Source organism: Aulostomus chinensis, chromosome 11, assembly GCF_037954235.1.
Source record: "Aulostomus chinensis isolate RoL2024-O1b breed Wild chromosome 11, RoL_Achi_v1.0, whole genome shotgun sequence".
Classification (NCBI taxonomy): domain Eukaryota; kingdom Metazoa; phylum Chordata; class Actinopteri; order Syngnathiformes; family Aulostomidae; genus Aulostomus; species Aulostomus chinensis.
This window is the reverse complement of record NC_141330.1, coordinates 26,775,043-26,793,348: the sequence shown is the minus strand read 5'-3', so window position 1 is coordinate 26,793,348 and position 18,306 is coordinate 26,775,043. Positions and strand designations below refer to the sequence as shown.

General features: G+C 48.4%; 1 protein-coding gene and 1 long non-coding RNA gene across 11 annotated transcripts in view; one reads left to right on the top strand and one right to left on the bottom strand.

The window, feature by feature from the left end:
- Window positions 1–341: 341 nt before the first annotated feature.
- Window positions 342–1,418, bottom strand: LOC147253886 (uncharacterized). Its single transcript, XR_015118447.1, has 3 exons — window positions 1,326–1,418; window positions 808–962; window positions 342–612 (listed from the first exon to the last, which is right to left on the bottom strand). It is a non-coding gene; the product is annotated as an uncharacterized LOC147253886 (long non-coding RNA).
- A 12,804-nt stretch (window positions 1,419–14,222) lies between these two features.
- The window catches only part of adgrb1a (adhesion G protein-coupled receptor B1a), a 123,314-nt gene continuing 119,230 nt past the window's right edge, over window positions 14,223–18,306 (top strand). For 7 of the 10 annotated variants that reach the window (XM_086219234.1, XM_086219237.1, XM_086219231.1 and 4 more), the window contains exon 1: window positions 14,224–14,712. The gene's annotated coding sequence lies outside the window, so the exon portion shown is untranslated. Of the gene's footprint in view, window positions 14,713–18,306 lie in introns of all 10 variants that reach the window. The other 3 variants (XM_086219236.1, XM_086219232.1, XM_086219235.1) reach the window with 2 other exon arrangements.

Here is an 18,306-nt window from a genome sequence, read left to right as displayed (position 1 = left end):
GGAAGCTCAAGACAAAAACCAGCTTCGCCTCTCCTCAGCGCCACCTCACCCACACTCCTCCCGTCCTCCTGCCCTGCAGTCACCGTTCCAAACACCAAAGTTCAGCTGAAGTTAATGAGACCTCAGTGGTCTGAGGTGCAGCGTCCAGGCCCTCCTGGAACGTCCCTTGGCGCCGCAGATCCAGAGGTGCCGATTCTGCCCTCCATCACATGTTGTGTCGTAGCTCGGAAATTTGCCTCCTGAAGCCGAATGAGGACACGGACACAATTAGTTTGAGATGATTTATTGAACAGATTTTGATGTAGATGGACAGACTGTGAATCCACGCTTGGTGGTTGGGGCTGAAACAAAGAGCAGGTGGGGGGGGGGGGCACAGAGGGACGGCCTGGAAGACAGACAAGTTTGGACAAGGAAACACTCCAAGGTTACGACGTAGCTGTGATTAACGCCACCGCAGAGGAGCGGGATGGTGGGGGTGGATGAGCAGGTGAGCAGGTCGCCCTGAGGTGACTCCAGGTGACCACGCCCACTGACAGGTACACCAACACACAGGAGGAGACGTCTCATGAGCCACACGCTGCCGCCACGCCTGAGGTGAGGACTGGAAAACCTCTGGGAGTGTGAGGTCATGAGTACAAAATCATAGTCTATCATCATTTCATTTGTTATTTCACAGTTTTTGGTCCCTTTTACTCATTTAAATAATGATAATAATAATAATAATAATAATTCTTGTTATTATTTTTATTTGTATGTTTGCTGGGATGATTGCACTTTTATGAGGTGATGAAGAGTAAATCAGCTCACCTGAGCAGCCGTCCTTTTCCGTCAGTATTTTCTGTTCTGTCCTCATTTTTTCTGTGTTCATTTCATTTTCTTCTCTCTCTCTCTGTTTGTTCTCATTCATTCCTTTTTACTTTCTCTTCTTTCCCTCCATCTCTTCATTTGCCTCGTCTCCACTCCTGTTAAAAAAATACATGACGCAATCTAAATTTCAGCGCTGTTGTTAGTGGTCAAGATCTGTGTGTGTGTGTGTGTGTGTGTTGCTCTGGGGCCACTATTGAGCGCCACCTCAGCTCCTCTATGGCCTTGATGAAAAATAAAGCAGGAGTGTTTTTCTCCGAATCAGCATGCTGGTAATTGCATGCGACAGAAATGGATTTCCTGCCACCACCGGCTTCACTGGGAGGCGAGAGACTTTTTTTCCTCTGGTACGGTAACATGTGTTTTGATTTTCAGCAGCGCCAAATGTGATAAATTGGCAGACACTTTTATCGGCTGTCAAGTCAGACATGACAGAATAGATCAGAGCTCCAGAGTGAGACCTCTGCCTTCCAGGGCCGCTTCCACCAGTACACCAGCAGTTCCACGTCCAGACACGTTCGGCGTCTCGCTTCTGTAATGGCAGTGTGGTTTAAATGACCGCTGATCGCTGATCATGAGAACCTCAGGAGAGAAGTAATTATTTAAAAGAAAAAAAACCTGCTTGGAGAAAGCGAAAAAAGAATGCTGTGCTGTGATAGGACAGGCGTTCTTGTGGGAAAACAGGAGGGGAAATGAAGTGCAGAACAAAGAACTCCAGCCCACAGGTTCACTCTACCTGTAGTCAAGGTGAGGACGTACCTCCACGCCACTGAAGTTTGGGTTCCATCCACAATTTAATATTAAGTATACTCAAACATTGATTTAGGTTCATGAATTGTGTGTGGAAAATAAAACATATCCAGACTAATGCTGTAAGAGCTTCTACACTTAATGAATACATGAATATTATATATATATATATAGTTTCATGCTTTAATAATGTGGTGTACTCTCTGTTAATGTACCTGGCACCACACAAACTGGATGTTGTGGACGTTAGCTCGTAGCTAGCGCTAGCCCAATAAATAATTGATTCATCATCCTGTACCAGCCGTCCCGATTGACATTCCACATTGTTAATGTTTCTATAATGTAATAGGTATCAATAAGAACACTCTCTATGTGGTGAGTTTGAACATATTTCATTATTTCATTTCTTATTAAATAATGAAGAATAAGCTGCCACCTAATGAATTCAAAGCAGACTGGTGGTGAGATGCAGTGAGGCGGGGTGAATCGTCTCCTGTGGGCTCTCCAGCTGCGTCGGTGGTCTTTAAGGAACCTCAGCAGACAAACTTAAAGGGAAATTGATGTGTTTCACACTTATTGACATCAGTGTGTTCAGCAGAGTCACACACCCACTGAGCTGATAGCTGTGCTAGCCAGAGTGCAGACAGTTTGATCTGGTTGAAAAAAATACACCAGCTGAATGTGGGTTTATTGAACCCTTGTCCTGCCTGGTTTTCCCTCGTCTTCAATCCCTCTTCCTCTCAGCGACCTTTGGTCCACCGCCACTCTTTCTGTTGAACATCTGCATCCCCACTGCGTCACCTGGGGGAGGTCAGGAATTGCTAACCGGAGAAATGCTACTCCCCTGCTGTGGATATTCATGCACTGTCTAGTGCCACAAATCCCAGAAGATTCGCACCGACAGAAATGAACAGAGAACGTTCTAAACACAGATGAGGACGGAACACTGTGCTACAGATGTTCAACTAGGATGTCTGCATCTCCTCCATAATGAGGTAGTGCAAAAAAGTTGGATATTGCCATTTAGAGACACTAGGCTTCGTGTATTGTGTGTGTGTGTGTTTTGTCTTGATGCTTGCTAGCCAGAATGCCCTCCTGCCTTAAGCTTTCTAAACGACATGCAGTGGTACAGAGCATAAACAGCACTTGACCCCAGCGTGACCCTGCGTTGATAGAGGAGTGGACATGCCTGAATAGATGTGATGGCGCTGTAATAGCTGCTTTTAAAATGGATGCAACATTACATCCACATAAAAGAGAGGTTTTTTTTTTCCTGCTGCCCGCCTCATTTAGAGGAGAACATCAAACACTCCGCTGGGAGATAATCCAGCTAGTTTCCAGCACTCAGGCTTTCAGCGATAATCACAGAATACAGGTAGATGTAGAATAAGTTAATCCCACGGAGCAGTGGGAGTGCATAGAAATGAAGGCAGAGTGGAGGAGCGGCGGGAGGAAGAAAAAGACTTCAGGACACGGTGGATCAGAGGAAAAAGGCAAAAAGAGAGCCTTAAGAGGCTGTGAGAGGAGAGGAATTATGACGGCTGGAGCTGCGCACGTCCACATCTGTACACCGCTGATTGATACCTCCACACACAAGCCAATACTCCACACAACTGCTCCTATTGGCTATTGACTAGTATTGACTACACGGTGCTTGGCATGATTTTCAATTCTTCACCCATGTTGCTCTTCATCCTGCAAACAATGCAACAATGAAAACTGATAAATGACAGGAAGTCACATGACAGCTTGCAGTGTGACCATCCATCCACCCATCCATCCACCCATCCATCCATCCATCCATTTTTAACAAAGGCAGCAGCTCCAGCTGGGACCCAAACTTCCCTTTGCCTGGCCACCTCAACCAGCCCTGACTGGAGGCTCCCTCAGCCTCCTCCCAGCTGGAGCTCCTCCCTAGGGAGGACTCGTGACCCCTGCCCGTAGGTGAGAGCAGGAGTGAAGACTTACCAGTAGATGGAGAGCTTTGCATCTGGCCCTGCTCTTTTTTCATAAGAACGGAGCAGTAGAATGAACGCAGTGCTGCCGATTCTCCGGCCCATCTCCCGCTCCGCAGTCCCCTTAACTTGAGAACAGAACCGTGAGACACTTGAACTGCTTCACTTGAGGTAAGGACTCATTCACCACAACCCTCATCTTCCTGCTGAGAACCCTGGTGATGAGATGCTGATTCTCATCTTAGCCGCGTCCCACTCGGTCGCAACCCCATCCAGTGAGCGCTGGAGGTCACAGACCAACGGTCATCACACCACATCATCCTCAGCAACCAGCCCGACGAGCTCCCCACGCCCCACAACCACCACGACGCCTCGAAATCCTGCCCATCTGGACGGGGAGCCTCTTAGTCGCTGATGGATGTGCAGACTGCTTACATATCTGAATGTCTGCTTGGAGGCTTTTTGGATGTTTGTGGAAGTGCAAGGATTCCACATCATATTATTATACAATACAATGGCATAATTATGTCAAATTAGGGTTGCAGCTGGCAAATGTTGCCCAATTAAATAAAAAGCATTTAACCAGCACTTGAAAATTGGGTTGTGTTTGGGGCAGACAAGCTGCTGTCAGGCTCCTGTTTGGACTGCTGATTTTTTTGTTTTTAATTGTTTCTGATTCCTTTCTTTCATGGGTGTCATCTGCAGTGTTCATTCCCATCTTGCTGCTTGGTCTGGCGTCTGCCTGTGTCTTGGTTTGTTCTACCTTCTCTCTCCATGCTTTCCAGCCTGCTTTGTTTGGTTTTGTTTGGATTTCAGAGTCCTGACCTTCTCAGCCCCATTGATTTGAAGTTTACTTTCTCCGGGCTGTTTCGTGGCGTGCTCCTGTCCACTGCTGCTTCATTCGCCATCTTCAGCTGCTCCACATGATGCTGTGCAGCTGCTGACAGATCAAAGTCACAACCCTGAGATCAAAGTCAGAGATTAAAGTCACTAATAATTCATGACCTCACCATTCAATCAGTCCACTTCTCAAAGTTGTTGCGTGTAAATAATGCTAGTACATAGTGACAATGTGTGTGTGTGTGTGTGTGTGTGTGTGTGTGTGTGTGTGTGCTTGCGCACACGTCACACATTTCTTTGCATTTTGACATTGAAACATCAGATGTTTTCGGACTGTAAGTGATATGCAGCTTTCCGCAAGTGTCCAACTGTTCCGTGCGGTGGTTTCGAGGTGTGAGCTTGTCACGCCGGTGTAGCTGGAGGGTGTGATGGACTGATAGCAGACACATGTATTTAGGGAACTGTCAGAGTGTGTGCTCACTGACCTGACAGCTGGAGTCAGATGTTTTCTACACTCTCTGCCTGTAAGGTAGAGGAATCTTACAGGGCGAGACAGCACACATACTGTTGGGGTGTGTTAATATTTATCAGTGTGTTTGTGTGTCTGCGCCACTCTTATGTGGGCCATTTTTCCAGCATGTTATCTCTGAGTGAGTGTTACCTCCGGATATCCAGACATGAACAGATGAAGCACATGTTTGGTTTCCAGGGATGTGACCTCCCCCACTAGGAGGTCATCCATGTTTCAATCTGCTCTGCTTATTTCTTGGGAGGGAAAATACCAAATAGCCGGGAGTCACCTGACTGACACACTCAGTATATGATGGGGGGGTGGGGGGCAGTAAGAGCCTTGGCACTGCAGTAAATTCCGACCTCTGAGTTCTTACACACACCAGATATAAGATTTATGACACAGTCCATGTTTGAGCTCTGGGCTAAAATTGTTTCATTATCTGTCTTCAAAAGTACATTTTTTTTTAAGCTAAAGCTTTTCTGAAGGTGTTCAGAAGCTTCGGTCCGTTGTGGAGGCCACAGGCAGAGCCTTCCTGCAGCTGGTTTGCATTTCATTGGTTAAAAGTTGCTCAGGGGTCAAGGAAAAAAAAATGCAAACAGCTGCTTGTGGTCATGTCACGTATGCAAGTGAAATGCTAATGTTAGCATGCTAAGATGTTGACGTTTCATGGGTGTGGCGGTGTGTCCCACTGGTGTGTGGGAGCTTGATATCCTTCATTCATGAGCAGTGAACACACAGCAGCGCAGGTCTGACAGCGTTCGCTGAAGGCTACAACCCATCTGGAAGCTGTGGAAGTACCTCGGTGAAACGTGGAACCAACCACCAGCACCATCGTCATCGTCATCATCAGCTTCAAGCTGTGCTGCTGCCATACTCTTACATATGAGTCATCATGATAATAGCAGTAATGATCCTAATGTTTGGTGATGACAGCCTGCAATTTATACTCTTATCTTGAGAGGAAATGGGGAAAGTCTCATTGTGACCCGCCATGCAGCTGCTATCAGTGATGGAGAGTCATCACTGCTCCCAAACCAAGGGGTGAATCAAAGTTCAAGCTCAGACGCAGTCCTTGTCCTTTGTGTGCATTGGCAGTATTGTGTAATTGAAGACACAAAAGCATGTTTTAGGAGATTTGGTTGCAGAGAGCTGGCAACTTGATATGAGGATGAATTGCTTCCATCCAAAACAACCTTCAAAAGACCTTGGAAAAATGATCATCTATTCAAAAGTGGTGCTGAAATATTCAGACAGGAAGGAGACATTGATGAAAAAAGGTAATAATCATCCGAAGAGGCAAAGCTTTCAAGGACATAAACAAGCCAGCGGCCCAGCCCGGCTCTGGGGGGAGGCAATAAGCTGCCAGTGGCCCCCATCAATCCCTCTGGTGTCATGTGATCACGTCAATGACAAACTATTACTGTTATTTAGGGGAGTCGGTTTTATCATGTTAAACCGCAATGCTATCAAAGTCACAGCATGATGTTTGTAATCATGTTTAATCGCCTACGATTGGCCACCCCGGCCAGAAGACAGGACATTTGACTGATGGTGAGTGAGCATGATTTTGGCCCGGAGGAATACAGGGCTGTCCCCTACAGACGCCTGGCGCAAATACAAACCTGCTGAGTCCAGGGGCCGAAGCGTCCAAGAGCTCTGGATACTCAGAGAAAACTGACAGTCTCAAGCCTGAGCGAGGAAGCTACAAGCTGAAGAACTGAGCACACGTGATTAATCATCGGAATCTAAGATAATGTAGGCAGCTGTGATTGTGTGTGTGTGTGTGAGTGTGTGTGTGTGATACCATGTATTATAATAAAGAGGAAACAAGGAAGTCTAAATGCTCCCTCATACTCAGACAGACGCTGGAGTGATTGACAGCAGGAGAGGCACGAAAGTCTTGTCTCTACTTTCAGGTCTGTTGTGTGGATTTCGAGTCAAGCGTCAGTGCGACTGGACCTTCGTCTGCAGCTACAGCAGCACAGACACCAAATTTACCAAAAAGATGGGGTTATTAATTGTGGGGCTGACATTGTGCAAACGTTCCCTGCTAGCTTGGAGGGCTGCTCTCAGCTGTTCACGCGCATGTCTACTCAAAAGCTAGAGCTAGCTAGGACCTCTAGAGGAAGCTAAGAATAACTAACTGTTACATTGAAAAATGGCGTATGAGTGTCTCAGCTACGACGCTACTCAGTCGACTCTCTGTGACTTGAGGCCTTTACATGCTGCATTTTATTTTGTTCTGCTTTGTGTTTTTTGGCTCAATAAAAAGATGTTCAGGTCTCTCTTATTTTTAGAAATAAATATCTTAGAACAGTGCACGTTTGCCAAACGTCTCACTGCTAAACGTATCTCCGGCCCAAAGGCCAGCGCATCCAACTTCTGAAACTGGATGAATGAAACTTCAGCATCTGTCAGGGCCACTGGGTCTTTTACACTACTGGCTTGTACTTTAGTACAAATACTGCATGAAACATCCACAGTGCAGTATCAGAGCAAAGTTTCACCTCAGCAAACTTCAAGTAACAAGGTGGTGAATATCTTCTTCTTCCATCTTGGCTGGTGTTATCACGTTGATGGAAATATTAACCTTTACAGTCACTTATGAAAGGAAGTGTCGGTGCGCACGTGCACATACACACACACACACACACACGCACACACACACACACACACACACACAGTACTTGCTGTATACTTTATTCACATCTTTCCTTTCTCCCTGGTCCTCCTCCCTGGGCAGCAACATAGCTGGAGGTCCGATGGGAGCAATGATGGTTTGTCTGCCTCGGATGATCCCAGTCCCCGCCCCCCCACTCGCCATGGTTAACATCTGAGCCACAACCCACCTGCAGCAGGGGCAGACCCCAAGCTCAGCGCTCACACTCTTCAAATGAACCAAGCTGTCTCAGCATCTCGTGTCGTTGAAGACAAACGTGCAGGACCTGAGACGAGGACGGCTCAGCTGTTTATCCACCTGGAAACCCTCCGAGGAGCAAAGCCTGATGACCCAAGGTTACTGTGGGTAGTGGCAGCTGGAGGCCACAACAAACAGTGATAAAGAAAAACGAAATAAAGGGGGAGAGTTTAAAGCGAGAGAATCTAGATGTGCAGACAGAGAATGACAGTTCACTCTGGTGTATCTCTGTATAAAGTTCACATGCATTTATGAACTCCCAGAGGACTCACGTCACATTCGACTAGCGGCGCATCTCTGAGATGACAAGAGCAGAGCCCCAGAGCCCCAAAGCCCCAGAGCTACAAGGTTTCCAGGTAAACTAGAGTCCCCGAGCTTTCTGCGCCTCTGCAGCACACAAGCGGCCAGCGTGGGGGGGGGGGGGGGGGTGGACACTCGGTGGCCTTATTAAATATTTCATGACACATTTAGAGTCTTTTGGCCACACGCTGAATTAGTCATGTGGGATAATGGTGTGCTATGCAGATGACAGGGCTGAGCCGTCTCTGGAGGCCTGAAGCCAACCTGCTTGTCCACATTACAGGACAGCAAACAGAGGCTCCGTGTGCTGCTGCAGGTCCCAGTGAGGAGGCTTGCAAATACACAAAAAACCTGGTCGGAAACTGATTTTAAGAGTTGTGATTGATAGGAAACGCTTCTGCCCCATAAAGCAGGAAAACAAAGAAAGGAAAATGCATTCCAGTTCAGGCGGTGCAGTGGAGCAGTGGTCCTCACTGTGGCCCCCCAGCAAGAAGGTTGTGGGTGGAGCCCCGGCTGGAGCACGGGGTCTTTCTGGGTGGAGTCTGCATGTTCTCCCTGTGCCTCCATCTTCTCCCTCTTCTCCTGTTGAGGGTGGTGGGGGTGGAGCCTATCCCAGCAGCCTCCCCCCTGGACAGGTCACCAGTCCATGGCAGGGCCAACACATAGAGACAGACAACCATTGGCTCTCCCAGCCACGCCTACGGTCAATTTAGAGTCTGGATTAACCTGGTCCCTCTTGATGTCTTTGGACTGTGGAGGAAGCTGGAGTACCAGAGAGAACCCAGCAGGAACAGGGAGAACATGCAGACTCACCCAGAAAGACCCCGTGCTGCAGCCGGGGCTCCACCCACAACCTTCTTGCTGGGGGGCCACACTGAGGACCACTGCTCCACTGTGCTGCCCTTCTCTTCTCACAAAGTCCTCAACAGTCAGGCTCCTTCATCCTGACAGAGCTCCTAGTCCCCTATGATCCAGCTAGAACCCTTCACTCCCAGGATGCAGGGTTCCTGCTGGTTCCTGGAGTTCTAACAATAGAATGGAGCCAGAGCCTTCAGCTATCAGGCTCCCCTCCTTTGTCTCTCTCTTTATCTCTGTCCCTCTCTTTCCTTCTGTCTCTCTGTCTTCCTCCATTCTCTGTCTTTGTCTCTGTCCTGCTCTCCTGCTCTCTCTCCGTCCCCACTGATCCTGGATCTGCTCCACCTTCCTGCTGGTAAAGGAAGGTTCTGGTGGCTGCTGTTGCAGGATGTGCTGCTGATGGAGAATTGTTGGGTGGAGGTTCATTGAAGGAGGGAGGTGCTGGACCTGCTCTACTTGGACAGAGTCAGGACAGAACCTTGGTTGGGGTTTGGTGTCGTTCAGATAAACCTGACTTGACTTCACTCTTCCTGCATCCCCACATAAAAACATAAATATGTGAGCGAGAAAAAACAACAAATATAAAATCAATTTGATGCTTGAAAGTGACTTTTTTTTTCTCCAAACACTTTTTTCTCTTCTTTGTTTTTTTTGGTCATAAAATGAAAGCAACCCACATTCAAGTGTAAAAAATAAAAATGGATGAAATTACATGATTTTTGGTGTCTTGTTTTAATGAATTTTTGAGGCTTTGTTCTTTCTCCTGATGTGTTGGTTTGTTTCATAATCACAGCACAAGGCCTTGTGGTGGGCGACGAGTGGAAGCCCTGTTGGCTGCTGGGGGAGGCTGTGAGGGTGGACACCCTCCCTGGCTCTCCCATCACCTGCAGGACCGTCTTTGCCCCTCAGTGAGTGGATGTGTTTTCCTAAACAACTTCATTTAAAGAACCTGCAAACTAGGGGCAGTAAATCTCCTGGCTTTGGGACCCTGGGGTCTGGTTTGGACCAGTTCCTAAATGACTTTTGCTCATATGAATTTGAAAAGACAAAATAAAAAGGAAGACCTCAGTGTGAACACTATTAAATGCTGGACCACATCTAATCACGGAGAAAAATACATTAACGCGTCACCACAATGAGGTCATAAAATCACAACATGAAGCATGCTGGCAATTAAACCCACCATGATGAAAAGTACAGCGCTGCCGTCTCCGCCGCCAGACGAAGGCCAGAAATATTCACACTGCAGGTTTGGCGCAGCTAAGAATGATCTTGGATAACAATGCTGGTTCATGAATCTTCGCAAATGTAGCCATCATTAATTCCTGCTTGTCAGTGTGAGGCTTTAGCAAACGTCTTTTAATGCTCTTTTATTAGTTCAGCTGCTACCACAGCTGCTCTCCCTCACACACATCCTTGTTCTCCCCTTGAGCTCTCGGACTCCAGCTGAACATAATTCCCACACAAAAGGTCGGAAAATGCACCCTCAGCCTCCTGTACGTGCTGCTCAAGACTTTGATTGCCTCATGGGTGCAGCAAACTGAGGGGGAGTTGCCATTTCAGTCTGCATCTTTTTTTTCAATTTATATTTTCAGGTGGAAAAAGAAACTCCCAAATATAAACACAGACACAACCAGACAGCACAGGTTTAAAGACAGAGTTTGGAGGCATCGAGGCTTCAGTCGTCCCATTCAAACATCAAATATTTAGAAGCGAAACAGCCTGCTCATACGAACCCTGACAACTCTGTTTGCTAAGTGGTTTTGAGATGGATTTGTGTGTGTGTGTGTGTGTGTGTGTGTGTGTGTGTGTGATTGAAAGGGAGACAATGACAGTGAAGGAGGGAGGTTTATTTGTTTGTGCTCCTGCCTCTCGATCCCTTGATTTCCCATCAGAAGTTTCCCAGCTGTCCGTCCATCATCCATCCGTCCATCCATCCATCCATCCATCCATCCATCCATTCATCCATCCATCCGTCCGTCCGTCCGTCCGTCCATCCATCCATCCATCCATCCATCCATCCATCCATCCATCCAACTGTGTTTAGGTGTGGAAACAGACCGCCTGAATGGAGAAGCGAAGGCACGACAGTAGGAGGCAGATAGATGGGGGGGACTAGTGTTTACTTCGCTGCTGATATGAAACGCTCGGACTCATGAGCTCAAGCTGGAGCTGAATATTAACTACAGCCCCCCCTTTAACCCCCCCCCCCCGTGTGTGTGTGTGTGTGTACATTCTACGTGTGCCACCAGTTGGCAGCACTTTGAATTCAAATCATTTGTGTCCCCCACAAAGCTGCTGGCCGGCAGCTCCGTCTTCCCTCAGTGCCCTGAGCCACTGTTTGAACAACAGTCAGAGAACAGAGGACACGAAGCGTCACGGTACCAACAGTTGGACACCGAGGCCTGGAGGCTGAGCTTCAGATGCAGAGTCACAATCAGTGACCCCAGATTCCCTGGAGTTGCTGCCAATACTGAAGTGTGTCAGACACTCGTCTAAGAGTTCAGGCTGCCCCCCTACCCCACAGCCCCACCACCCCACACCCCAACACACCCCATGTCCCCACACCCCCACACCCCACGCCCACCCCACACTCCCTCATCCCCCACAACACCTTCTGAGACGACTGATGTCTGCGTCATTGTCCTCTGGAGCTCTCCCTAGTACTGATCCTGGTTCAGCATATCCTGGAGCTCTCCCTGGTCCTGGTCCTGGTTCAGCATATCCTGGAGCTCTCCCTGGTCCTGGTCCTGCATTATCATGTGATGGAGCTCTCCCTAGTACTGATCCTGGTTCAGCATATCCTGGAGCTCTCCCTGGTCCTGGTCCTGCATCATCATGTGATGGAGCTCTCCCTAGTAATGATCCTGGTTCAGCATATCCTGGAGCTCTCCCTGGTCCTGGTCCTGCATCATCATGTGATGGAGCTCTCCCTAGTAAAGATCCTGGTTCAGCATATCCTGGAGCTCTCCCTGGTCCTGGTCCTGCATCATCATGTGATGGAGCTCTCCCTGGTCCTCTCTCTCTCCATGGTTCTGATCCTGGTACACTTTGTCATCAAGTTCTCCCTGGTCCTGGTCCTTGTTCTGGTTCTACATGTCATGGACATCAGCTCCAGCTTTTCAACATCCTACCCTTCATGGTCCTGGGGAGGAAGTAGAGTGAATCCCTTTACGGTTCAGCCAATGCAAGCACATCTGCAGCAATCTGGTTGGATCTGGTCTCTAATGGCCTGATTCTCCATGACCCATGTGGCGGCCTCTGCTGGATCAGCCTTTACATGACATGGTGAGGTGGAAGGTGACCACAACCTTAATGGAATAAAACATTTTCTTTAAGTCACCTTGACACACGATGACAGGCATCGCCACTCGCTTCTCCAATGCCGAGTGGTGCAAATGAACACAGCCTCCAAGTTCTTGTTCCATTTGCAAAGATTTGGTCCGACGTGTTGTTCTCCGCTACTAACAACAGCTGTGCTACAACGGCGCCACCACTCAGGCCGAGGCTCATGGGAACTGTGGTATTAAGAGCAATCTGCCATGTTAGTTGGAGGAAAGAAAGCAGCGAGTTAAAGCTGAAATACTCTGAATATTCTTGATGCCAATTTTTTAAATGTGTCAAGAGTTATTTGTACTGCAAGTAGTATCAGAAGTAGGGTCAGTAGTATCGTGTAGTGATCTAGGAGTGCATGTGAGACACGAAAGCATGTTTTTGTCAGTCAGAGAACGTCTACGTTTGAGATTATTAGATTTGATCAAATCAGAGCAGAGTGGATGACATCAGACCTCCTCGCCACCAGTTAACAAGCCGTATAGGAACAAAACCACTCGTCTGCTGGTGTTATTTGTGGTGAGTTGTAAAAGTTTATGATACACGTGATACACGTGACACACGTGATACATGTGATTCATGTGATACAAGGATCGCGGGTTTGATCCTCACCTCTGCTGGTGACCACGTCGAAGCGTCCCTGAGCCCGCGGGACTCCAGAGATAGTTGTACCTGAATATTCTGAGATCCGATGCATGTATGACAATATCCACATGGATACTCTCCCATCACGCGTGTGCCATGTCATGTTTCGTGCCCATCAGGCTCCAGTATGGGACCACTATCATAATACTAGAACCTGGAGTCCCTGTTATCCCAGATACCATAAATACACGTGTCTAATGTGTCTAAAGAATGCATGATATGTGTGTAATATGTAACTTATACATGTCCAACATGTGTCTGATGTTTGTCTATGATTCTAACATGTGACTAATGTCTCAAATATGTATCTTGTATGTGTCTAACATGTATCTGATATGTGTTTAACGTGTCTGATATGTGTTTAACATGTGAATGGTATTTGTCTAACATGTACTTTATATGTATCTGATACATATGTGTCACGTATGTGTCGTATATGTGTTTAATGTGTGTGGTATGTGTTTAACATCTGGATATGTGTCTAACATGTATCTGATATGTATTTAATGTGTTGATATTTCTCTAACATGTGATTGATATGTGTGTTATCAGTATTTTTATGTCATACATGTATCTAATATGTGTTTTATGTCTGACGTGTTTTACATGTGATTGATATATGTCTGACATGTATTTTACATGTGTCAAATATCTATCTTAAATATGTCTATACCTGATATGTTTTTAACATGTGTCTGATATGTGACTAATATCTTATATATGCTTCAAGTGTGTCTAACATGTGTCGGACATGCACTTAACATGTGTCTGAATATTCGTGGTCATCTGGGGAAGTTGATTTCGCCTCCATGTTTTCCACCCTAATGAAGTCAGCACCAGCTCCCCCCGGAGTCACCCGCCTGCGGTCGTCAGGGCCTCCCTGTAGAGCAGGACGGAGCACCACACCCGGGATCCGAACACCCGGGGGGGACCGGGGGCAAGAGGGAGGTTTGATCCTCCACGTCTGGGCTGAGGCAGATGAAGGAGGTGCCACCGACCTGACAACATCCCACTGACGCTGTGTGGCTCCAGAAGAGGGGGCTGATGGGAGGATTTCTGCTGAGGACCCCTCGGCTTTGAACGTAGCGAGGAGAGGCTCCGGCAGGAAATTGGGGCGATCCGCCTTCAAATTAAAAGCATTTCCCAGAGGGGCGCTATGATCCTTTTTTTTATTTTGAAACATTCTACTGGAAGTCGCTTTAGTGCAGTTAAACTGTCTTGACAGGAGCGCGAGCCCCGGGCTTCCAAATAAGGAATCGGGCTGTTGCTGCGCGCGGACACACAGGCGCTCTGGAGCCGCGAGCCTCTGATTTGCTGCTCCGGTGGAGCTTCACATTCACCTGGAGACGCGAGGATTCCGAGCCGGGCGCGCAGCTGAGGGGAGACTCGCCCTAGAAACTGTGGAATAACCGAAACAGCAACATTGTTGAGGAGTGGATTTCTCCCCCACCAGACCCCGCAGACCCCCCAGACCCGAACGAGGAACGCAGGACGTGCCACTTGGGAACAATGTAAGAAAACACCGGCGGAGTTGCTGGAGCTGCTGCTGGAGCTGCTTTACGCACCGGAGGCACCGTCGGAGCTCCGGGGCGCGCAGGACTCCTCTCCGGGTTCCCCTCAGCTTCACGTAAACAACTTTACACCTTCATGATCATGCGCTGTGTGGACTTATTCTAGGAGTTAGCAGGCTTTATCCCGGAATTCTTCTGGGAGCAGGATGCACCCGTAACTTATTCAAGGTAAACTCTCCTCTGAAAATGATTCTTTCTCTCTCTCGCGCGCTCTCTCTCTCTCTCTCTCTCTCGCTCTCTCGCACATACACACACACATACACACACGCACATACACAACGCTTGTGCTGGCTGGACTGTGGCGACAGAGGAGAGTCGGATACATAAAATGTAGAATTATTCTGCTTGTTGTGCTGCCTTCGATCACGTGACTCAGGTTTACTTTTATTCATATGTCAGTAGCGCTCGGTGGTTTTCTTATCGCGCTCACCAGCCGGTGCGTGCTGCTGGACGGTCGCCGTCAGCCGGGGGGGAGGAGGGAGGGAGGCGCGGGTCTCCGGGGAGTCACTGTCGCCTCCAGAGCCTCGGGGATCACTGATAACTCAATATTTAAATTCAAGCTAATTTAATGGCACTTTGCTCATCTGCAAATGTTAAATAAAAGCTCGTTCAAGGCGCCCGGAGAATCAACAACTCCTCAACACACATCAGATATCAAACTCTCGCTGGTCTCTGCAAATCCAGGATGTGTTGTGTGTTTCTCGGCTGTAATTCGAGTTTCACGTTCAGTGAGGAGGCTCCTGGAGAGCTCCATCGAGGGGAGCATTGGTTCTTGTGTGGCGTCCCCATCCAGAACCTGCCCAGACACACCTCCCCATGACCTGACCTTGTTTCTCCTGTGTGTGATAACAGCAGTGACGTTTTTCATCATTTCCTCAGGTGTCCCTCTGATGACACATGACCCTTATTTGTTGCCTTACACAAACTTGAAAGCTGCAAATGTCAGACAGTGTCACTGAAAGGAATCCCGATGGATGTGAGTCCATCTGCAATACTGCAGGAATGTTCACATCACAAGTGGGGACAGAGGACGAGACCGTGGGGGTGAAGCCCGCCTGCTGATACTGGAGCTCCCTGAGCCTGGTCGGCTCGTTGCGGTGGCGCAACGCTCACTGATGGCTGCTCGTCATTCACCGTCCCCTCTGGTGCAGGAGCCCACCTCAGCTCCTGGCCTGCGATAGGATACACAATCTAGAGGGGGTTTTGCTGTTTTTGGGAAAACTTTTAATCTGACGTTTGATTTTGTCAGCCTGGGCAGAAACGTCCTCTCCTACTGTTCCTGTCTTTTTGAAAGAATCACAAAAACGATCAAGTTCTCACGTCGTCAAATCACGTGAGCTCATCGCTCATTCCACCGCAGGTTAGATTCCCAGTCCGTTTGCCTCTGAACCGATGAGTGTTGCAGCAAAACGAGGCCTTTCTCTGCTGGAGCTGTGAACGTACGATCGCTCCGTCAATTTTCGCAAAAACGAGACATCTCAACAGGTGAGGACAGTTTTTCAAATTTACAGAAGGTTTATTAAGCTCTGGGTAAAAGCTGGATCATCACTGCTGTTTTAATGCTTTGAGGCAAGGAAACAAATGCCTGCTAGTTGGCATAAATGATGCACCAAACCGAAGATGAATGACACCCTGAGCTGCAGCGCTGCAAACAGCCCAGCACTTCAGACTAAAGGTCAAGTGAGATCCCACTGCCCTCCATGTCGCTGCCCTCTGTGAGTTCCTTCTGCTGCTTCTGCTGGTGGATCCCACCATTTTCTATCCTTCATGAATGCATTTCCCATTCATGGCCATAAACTCCCTCGCTGTAAGAGACTTCCTCCAGGCGACGCGTCTTCCCAGCCTGTAACTAAATCTGCAGGCTACCTTTGACCCCTGTGGCACGGACGTCATTTTAATTTGGTTTTCTTTATGATGTTTAGTAGCTCCAAGAAATTTCGACAAAATGCCAGGGAGAGTCAGGTGTTAAGGGCTTGTCTGCTGAGCACAGAACACATAATTTGGGGACAGCGCCAGCACCCTCCCCCGCCCCCCAGCCCCAGGTACGGATAACAGCCATCAGGAAAAAGGGGCCTATAACAGAAATAGCCTGAGCAGCAGTGGGCTGACAGGCACGGCTGGCTCCGAGTCACAGGGATGAGACACGCCAGCAACAACACAGCCCTTTCAGAGGCATTCATGCATGTTTTTTTAACCTAGATGTCCCCCTTTGTTTCTGCATCTCGCATCCTCCTGCCTCCATCGCCGACTCACCCGCCTTCCCTTCATCTTCTCATCCTCGTCCTCTGATCACTCCCCTCGGAACAAGGCTGCAGTGTCCGCGGCAGTGTGCTATCAGGAAGCCTCATATCTGAATTTGTGACATCAGAGGGTGGGAGAGGAGACAGTGAGGAGGGATACAGAGGGAGTCATTGAGGGAGGGGACATGAATAGGTGGGTGAGCAGGAGACAGTGAGCAGGCGACGGAGAGATGAATTAAAGGCAGGATAGAGAAGGACTGTCGCCGCGGCGCTGGGTGACAGACAGCGCTGTTCTGCTGCCTCTGACTTTGTGTGTGACACCCACCAAGCTTCTGAGTAAATAAACAGCAGTCCGTCACTCTCACACACACACACACACACACACACACACACACACACACACACACACACACACACACACACACACACACTCACACACACACAGAGTCAATATTTCATGTCCTGAAAGTTCCTAATGGCTCCTCAATGGGAGAATGCTCCTTCCTGGAGTTATTCGGAGGTTCACCAGATCCTGTGAGGCCCCTAATTAGGGGCTAAACGAGTATCTTGGGAAGGGTGCTTAATGAGGCTCGTCCCGTTAGGGAGACGGGATGCCGGCTGACAAGCGTGTCACAGTCACAGAGCTTCAGGAAACACCTCAATGGCTTTCACGCTCACTTCTGATTGGCTGATTAGCAGCAATCTCCTACGTGTTCACTGGACTCGGGGTTCAGTGATAGTCTGGCTAGTTTTGCAGAAGACAGAGGAAACATGAAGGACACTTGGACCATGCAACTGTTGTCACCATTTCCAGTGAGAAATGCCTCAAATTAGCAGTTAATTTTTCATCATCATGGTAACGGAGGGTTTATACCTCTCTCTGAAATCATGGCAAAATACTGCAGACTGTCGCAGCCTGTGCAGGTTTTGATTTCGGCCGCCCCTCCCCCTACTGAAATCCTCCCTCCATGACTGAAAGCTTGGCGGAAGGGAGCAGTGAGGCCAGGGCCTGAGACTCGTGCCATGCCGTTGTCCTGGAGACGATAACATAAACACTGGAAACAAACGTTTGCCATGTGAGTTGCTGAAGGTCAGATATTTGTGACAGATATTAGTCTGGCAGTGAGTCGGGAAGGTGTTTCCTTCGCTGGTGCTGTTGTGGTTGCTTTGCTTGTCTGTCACCTGGAACACAGGAACCTCTGATGGTGGAGGGTTTCAAACCAAAGTGAAGCAGCCACAGTTTGAGTTTGGGACCGTTCCCGTTGACTCTTGATGGCGGCAGTGGGCGGTGGAGGTGTGAATCCTGCTGCTGAGCTCAGCGCTTGTGTCTGTGTGTCTTGAACTTGTTCCAGCACATTAAAAAAAAATGCTGTGACGATCATGGTAACCTTGAACATTTGGTTGTTATTATGTGACTTCTCATGTGTGACATCACTATAACCATGGCAGTTAGGGCAGCAGAAGGCGAAGATGCCAGCTACTGCTCTCCAATATCTTGGAGCAGTTCTGCAGGTCAGTCTGG